General features: G+C 45.8%; 2 long non-coding RNA genes across 5 annotated transcripts; one reads left to right on the top strand and one right to left on the bottom strand.

Annotated features, from left to right (window-relative positions):
* Positions 1 to 102: 102 nt before the first annotated feature.
* Positions 103 to 1830, bottom strand: LOC127001338 (uncharacterized). 4 transcript variants are annotated; one of them, XR_007755038.1, is made up of 4 exons: positions 1087 to 1830; positions 940 to 1007; positions 736 to 871; positions 103 to 395 (listed from the first exon to the last, which is right to left on the bottom strand). It is a non-coding gene; the product is annotated as an uncharacterized LOC127001338 (long non-coding RNA). The 4 variants fall into 4 exon arrangements; XR_007755037.1 differs by lacking the exon at positions 940 to 1007; XR_007755039.1 differs by lacking the exon at positions 940 to 1007 and having other exon boundaries at positions 1155 to 1830.
* Positions 293 to 1016, top strand: LOC127001339 (uncharacterized). Its single transcript, XR_007755040.1, has 3 exons — positions 293 to 431; positions 500 to 635; positions 908 to 1016. It is a non-coding gene; the product is annotated as an uncharacterized LOC127001339 (long non-coding RNA).
* Positions 1831 to 7200: the final 5370 nt, after the last annotated feature.

Below are 7200 nucleotides of genomic sequence, written 5' to 3'. Positions count from 1 at the left end.
GTCTTCTATCTTTTCTGTATCATCCGTTCTGATGTTCTTTGGTCTGGCTGAGCCTTTTTCTCCCCAGAAAAGACCCACCCATAATTTTGTGATGTTACTTGGGTCCGAAAGGTGGATGATGTTTTTTTCTTCTTTTCTTGATGTTGGTCTTTTATCTTTTCTGTGTCATCCCTGTTTGATGTTCTGTGGTCTGGATGAGCCTTTTTCTCCCCAGAAAAGACCCACCCATAATTTTGGTGATGTTAGTTAGGGCCGAAAGGTGGATGATCTGTTTCATATTTAGTTTTCTTGATGTTTCGTTTCTACATTTTCTTCATTCTGGTGTTCTTTTTCATTTTCATTTTCATTTTGGTGTTCCCATCACGTGGATGTCTACGACATCTGACGAGCTCCACCTGCCCGGGTTTGTTGTTTGGAGTTTGCTCTCCTAGGTGAACTGCCTACCACGGCTAACGAGCTCCACCTGCCCGGGTTTGTTGTTCGGAGTTTGCTCTCCTAGGCAGACTGCCTACCACGGCTAACGAGCTCCACCTGCCCGGGTTTGTTGTTCGGAGTTTGCTCTCCTAGGTGAACTGCCTACCACGGCTAACGAGCTCCACCTGCCCGGGTTTATTGTTCGGAGTTTGCTCTCCTAGGTGAACTGCCTACCACGGCTAACGAGCTCCACCTGCTCGGGTTTGTTGTTTGGAGTTTGCTCTCCTAGGTGAATTGCCTACGACATCTGACGAGCTCCACCTGCCCGGGTTTGTTGTTCGGAGTTTGCTCTCCTAGGTGAACTGCCTACCACGGCTAACGAGCTCCACCTGCCCGGGTTTGTTGTTCGGAGTTTGCTCTCCTAGGTGAACTGCCTACCACGGCTAACGAGCTCCACCTGCCCGGGTTTGTTGTTCGGAGTTTGCTCTCCTAGGCAGACTGCCTACCACGGCTAACGAGCTCCACCTGCCCGGGTTTGTTGTTCGGAGTTTGCTCTCCTAGGTGAATTGCCTACCACGGCTAACGAGCTCCACCTGCCCGGGTTTATTGTTGGGAGGTTGCTCTCTTGTTGTTCGGAGTTTGCTCTTGCCTACCACGGCTAACGAGCTCCACCTGCCCGGGTTTGTTGTTCGGAGTTTGCTCTCCTAGGTGAATTGCCTACCACGGCTAACGAGCTCCACCTGCCCGGGTTTGTTGTTCGGAGTTTGCTCTCCTAGGTGAATTGCCTACCACGGCTAACGAGCCCCACCTGCCCGGTTTGTTGTTCGGAGTTTGCTCTCCTAGGTGAATTGCCTACCACGGCTAACCAGCCGCACCTGCCCGGACTTGTAGCCGGCAGACCTCCGGCACCTCCGTGGGGGCCCCGGGGACGCCGAGGCGCCCTGCCGGGAGCCCTCCATTCCTGCCATGCTCGCCAGGGAGACCTTGGGCTCGCTGGCGCTTCGCACCCCGCCGAGGCGAGGAGGGAAGATGCAGGATCTCGCTTCAGAAAACTACCAGACTGGATTATGAAATTAATCACAAATACCGAAAAGTCGCCGATCACCGCGTCACACGGTTCAGGGACGGAAGGCCGAGGCGCCGCGGCAACGCGCGCACATCCAAGGAAATCCTCGCGACGGCTCGCGGCGCAGCATCCGCTTCCCTCTTTCTTCTGATTATTGTTTTCCTTCTGTGACTGATTGGTTGCTTGGACGATTGATTGGATGACTTTACTTAGCAAGAAACAGTTCACCAGCTGACATCTTTAAGCTACATCGTGTGTTAACACAACTGTTGAGATCAAACAACAGTGAGTGGCTCTCACGGGACGGCCCGGCCACACAGCTTTCCCAGCAACTTATTTCCACTTGTCTTTAGTCGTCTGTTTCTTTATTATTCTTTTCTTTACCTAATTCTGTATTTCCCTTCCTTTCATCCCTGCTCTCCGTCTATAAACACACACACTCTCTCTCTCTCTCTCTCTCTCTCTCTCTCTCTCTCTCTCTCTCTCTCTCTCTCTCTCTCTCTCTCTCTCTCTCTCTCTCTCTCTCTCTCTCTCTCTCTCTCTCTCTCTCTCTCTCTCTCTCTCTTTTCTTTTCTATCTTTCTTTTTCTTCTTCTTCTCTTTTTTTTTCTTCATCTCTCTCTCTCTCTCTCTCTCTCTCTTTTTCTCTCTCACTCTCCTCCCTATCCCCCTCCTCCCTCTCTCCATCTCTCTCTTCCCCTCCCCTCCTCTCTCTCTCTCTTTGTGTGCGCCTGGAGCTAACAACAGCATCATATTTATTAGGGCGACTAACATAGAAGAACCATTGGTATACCAGCTGGAAGGAAGGAAGGAAGTGACGAAAGGGGGAAAGGAAGGAAGGAGGGAAAGTAGATTGTTTAAACCCGCATTGACAAGGGACGGAATGAAGGAGGGAGGATAGGAAGGAAGGAAGGGATGGGACGAAGGAAGGAAGGAAGGGAGGGAAGGAGGAAAGGAAGGAAGGAGGGAAGTTTGATTGTTTAAACTCGCAAGGGATAGGAATAGGAATGAATGAATGAAGAAAGGAAAGAAGGGAAAGTAAGATGGGAAGGAGGGACTGTAGGAAAGGGAAGAGGAATAAAGGAAAGAAAGTAAGAATACAGGAAAAGAAGAATAGAGAAGAATAGACAAACAGACAGACAGATAGAGAGACAGAGAGGAAGGAAGGGAGAAAAGGCAGGCAGAGAGGAATGTCGAAATGAAGGCAAGGGACGCACCAGGTGTTCATTCATTCCGACACAGGTGACAAATATGCAGTACAAAGGTAGGTGGATGAGTGGATGGCCTCGCCTGCTCATCCACACAGCCAGACAAGGAAACTGTAACACATGACCTCGTATAGTGAACGGATATTCGTCTTTATTTCAATTTCTGTCTATCTGTCTATGTGTTTTTCCTTGTATCTATCTATCTATCTATCTATCTATCTATCTGCCATGTACTGTATTAAGCTCCACTATCCCCTAAGACTTTTTTGTCCATGTACAGGAATTCCAATATATATTTTCGTTTTTAATTTTCTATCTACGAATTTCTACCTACATGTCTCTCTCAAGCTATGTATCTATCTATTATATACGGCATTTAGATTATCTCTCCCATAGGATTATAATTACGTCCTCATTCCTTTAAATATGTATAGCTCACTGTATTTACATTCTTCTTTATAAGTCTCTATCTCTCTCTGTGGACGTGTCTTTATCTTCGTCTAACTATCTATTCTCTACTGCATTTTAACTTTCCCCTCTCACAAGCTTCTAATAGTGTTCTTTTTTCCTTCCACATATGCTCAAGCTCACTTATCCACATGCTTCATAAATCCCAATCTATCTCTCTGTCTATGTATCTGTCTGTCTATTTCTGTCTATCATCTACTGCATTTTAGCTTTTCCCTCCCATAAGCTTCTAATAATGTTCTTTTTCCTTCCACATATGCTCAAGTTCACTGATCCACATGCTTCGTAAATCTCAATCTATCTCTCTGTCTGTCTATCTCTCTGTCTATTATCTACTGCATTTTAACTTTCCACTCCCATAAGCTTCTAATAGTGTTCTTTTTCCTTCCACATATGCTCAAGTTCACTGATCCACATGCTTCATAAATCTCAATCTATCTCTCTGTCTATATATCTGTTTGTCTATCTCTGGCTATCATCTGTATTTTAGCTTTTCTCCCCGATAAGGTTTTAATAATGTTTTCTTTTTCCTTCTTACCCTTCACATATTTTATTTCTCTTCTGGTGTTTTTTGAGGGGAGAAAAAAGGTGGCGGCTTGCACTTCCTCTCCTCAGCATCCTCTTGTGTATCCCCCGTGGTCATTGTGATGCTCTTTTATTTTCAGTTCTCCAGTGTACTTCCTTATTTTTCTTGTTATATTCTCCTCTTTTCTCGGAAGGAGGAATACCTACCTCACTCTCTATCTATATATTCATTCCTTTCAGTTCTATCTATCTGTCTTTATCTACTGCCTACCTACCTACCTCTATATCTCTAGTTACTTACATTTCTTTTACTTTAATAGACCTCAACACTGTAACCAAAGGAATCGAAAACTAACATAATCTGTAACACAAATCAATCTCCCTATCTTCAATCTCTTATAAATGCCAGAGGGACATAGACTCACTACCTATTACCACCGCCTAACCTTTCCTAGCGTCAAAACACCCCACCAGAGACCCAGACGCAATCAAACAGCCACCCTACATCTCCCTCCGTGCTGTGGTAATGAGAGGGGCCAAGTGTGTGTAGAGTACGTGGTCGAGGAGAGGCGGAGAGGGACAGTAGAGAGCGGGTACCAGGCAGAGACAACACAGGCAAAGGGGCCGTGACACGCAAGGCTTATGGACACACTGTTTGTCTAGGGGTCTCGAGGGGGCACTAATGTAAAATACCGCTAACAGGACGTCTCTCAACTACCCTCTCGGCCCTGGTATTAGTGGCGAGGAGACTAAGAACGGAATATCGATGCAGCAAACGTCTTTATTAGCCAGAGAGCGAGGGAGAGAGTAGGGTAAAGAAGGAGGGAGTCACCACAAGGCTGCCCGACTTTTTGCATCGCGTGTAGCTCCGGAAAAGGTCGAGAAATGGCTCTGACGTTTAATTGCTCTCTCACTCACGCTAATTAGCCAATGATTCGGAAGACTGTATTTTGTAGGGACGAGGAAGAAGGGGAGAGACTGAAGGTGGATAGAGAGAGAGAGAGGGAGAGAGAGGCTCGAGTTAGGAAGGGAGAAAGAGAGAGAGTGAGATGGAGGAGGAGGTAAAGAGAGAGAATGGGAAGGAAGGGTCGGGATTAAAGGGAAATAAATAAAGAGAGGGACGATTTTAGGAGAGAAATAAGGAGACTTTGAGAGGTGAATGGAGGTAAGAGAAAAAAGGAACAGCCATTGGAGAACCTGAAGAGGAGATGAAAGGGAGGTAGAAATAGGGAGAGAGAAAAGGGAGGAAAGGGAGAAAGGGGAGAAAGCCGGAAAGTAGAGGAAAGGGGAGCTGGGGAGGGAAAGTAGAGGCCGGAAACGAGGAAGAGGAGGAAATGAGGAGGTACGAGAGAGAGAGAGAGGGAGGGAGAGAGAGGGAGAGAGGGAGAGGTCCAACTAGTCGAGGCATTTGGTAATTACACGAACCCTCCTCCTCCTCCTCTTCCTCCTCCTCCTCCTCCTCCTCCTCCTCTTCGCATCGGTCCTCTCTACAGACCGAATCGAAACTCCCTTCCAGTAGACGGGTTTGGAAAATCTGAATCATGTCGAAAAGGGAAAATGAGACGACCCTGGACTTATACCCTTCTATACCCTTCCCTGCCACGCCCCTTCCCCTCTATCCCCAACCCTTCCCTACCCTTATTTTGCTTTCCCTTCCTCGCTTGGTCCCCTGCCGTGTGTAAGGGAACGGGACGAAGGCTGGCTCAGTACGCGTGATGTTAATGCTTGCTGGCTGGGTTTGGGTTGGTCTGTTGGCTGTATAGGAGGTCAGGATGTTGAGGGTTTGACGTACGCGTTTCTGAGGGTAGATAAATGTGAGAGTATGTGGGTGTATGTGGACTGTGTATGTGTGTATGTGTGTGTGTGTGTGGAGATGGAAGAGTGAATGAATGAAGGGAATGGTGAAAGAAAAGAGAGGAAATAGTGAAAGGAAGTGGATTTGAAAGAATGTGAAAAGAGAGAGTATCGTGTTAGGACAATGAAAAAGGAAATGAGATAGAAATAGAAGAGATTGCATGAATGGAAAGGGAAAGAGAGGTAAGGGTGAAAGGAAAAGGATTGATTAGAAGTTGAAAAGAGAGAGTATCGTGTTAGGACAATGAAAAAGAAAATGAGATAGAAATAGAAGAGATTGCATGAATGGAAAGGGAAAGAGAGGTAAGGGTGAAAGGAAAAGGATTGATTAGAAGTTGAAAAGAGAGAGTATCGTGTTAGGACAATGAAAAAGGAAATGAGATAGAAATAGAAGAGATTGCATGAATGGAAAGGAAAGGAGAGGTAAGGGTGAAAGGAAGAGAGGATTGATTAGAAGTTGAAAAGGGAGAGGAAAGCACAGAGACAATGAAAAATGGAATGAGATAGAAATAGAAGAGATTGCATGAATGGAAAGGGAAAGGAAAGGAGAGGTAAGGGAGAAAGGAAGAGGATTGATTAGAAGTTGAAAAGGGAGAGGAAAGTACAAAGACGATAAAAATGAAAAACGAGATAGAAAAGAGAGGAGAAAGTTATAAAAATTACCTACATAGAAACCGCATTAGCAGCATACCATGAGTGTTTCTTTTCATTTACGTATTTCGCTATCTAAGTATTAAGGGTAAGGGGGAACTATAGTGTATTTTAAGTGGCTGTTGAGATAGGCCTATAGATGTTGCTTACTAGGCCTATGCTACTAATGCTTCTTTGCTTTGTCCTTGTCTACACACATACGCACACATACACATATATACACACACACACACACACACACACACACACACACACACACACACACACACAATAAAAATATATAAAAATGACCCCAAAAAATGCTGAAAAAAAATCTTTTGCAGAAAAAATATTAATGTATTCCAACGTCACATATTCATATTTCTCTTTTTTTTCTTTTTTTTCTAGATGAGTGTTCATACATATACAGAGAGAGAGAGAGAGAGAGAGAGAGAGAGAGAGAGAGAGAGAGAGAGAGAGAGAGAGCTTTGCCGATATAATAATTTGAGAGCGAAAAACAGAAACAGCGCAAAAAAAAAAAAGTTGGACGATCTATTCAAAGGTTGTTGCGAATTCAATTTTACCGCCGAACGACCAGTTTATAGCGAACGGTATTGGTGGGGGAGGGAGGGAGGAAGGGGGAAGGGAAGGGAGAGGCGGGAAGGAGAGGAAGAGGAGGGGAGTAAAGGGGAAGGGAAAGGGATGAGGGGAAGAAGAAGGGAAATGAGGAGGGGGAAAGGGGAAGGGGTAGGGATGAGGGAAGGAGAGGAAAAGAAAGGGAAATGAAGAAGGGACAGTGAGGGGGGAGAGGATGGGCTGAGGGGAGGAGGGAAGAAAATGATGAGAAAGGAAAGATGGGGATGAGGAGAAAAAGAAGAAGGAGAGGATGAATGGCACTGGCAAAGGAAAAGGGAAGCGAAAGGGGATGAGATGAGGGGAAGGAGAAGTGGATGGGAAAGAGGAAGAAGAAGAGGAGGAGGAGCAGAAAGAGGAAGAGGTACGGGAAGGGGAAGGAAGGGATATCGGGAAAGGAAGC

This window comes from Eriocheir sinensis, chromosome 20, assembly GCF_024679095.1.
Source record: "Eriocheir sinensis breed Jianghai 21 chromosome 20, ASM2467909v1, whole genome shotgun sequence".
Classification (NCBI taxonomy): Eukaryota; Metazoa; Arthropoda; class Malacostraca; order Decapoda; family Varunidae; genus Eriocheir; species Eriocheir sinensis.
This window is presented reverse-complemented; position numbering and strand designations above follow the sequence as displayed.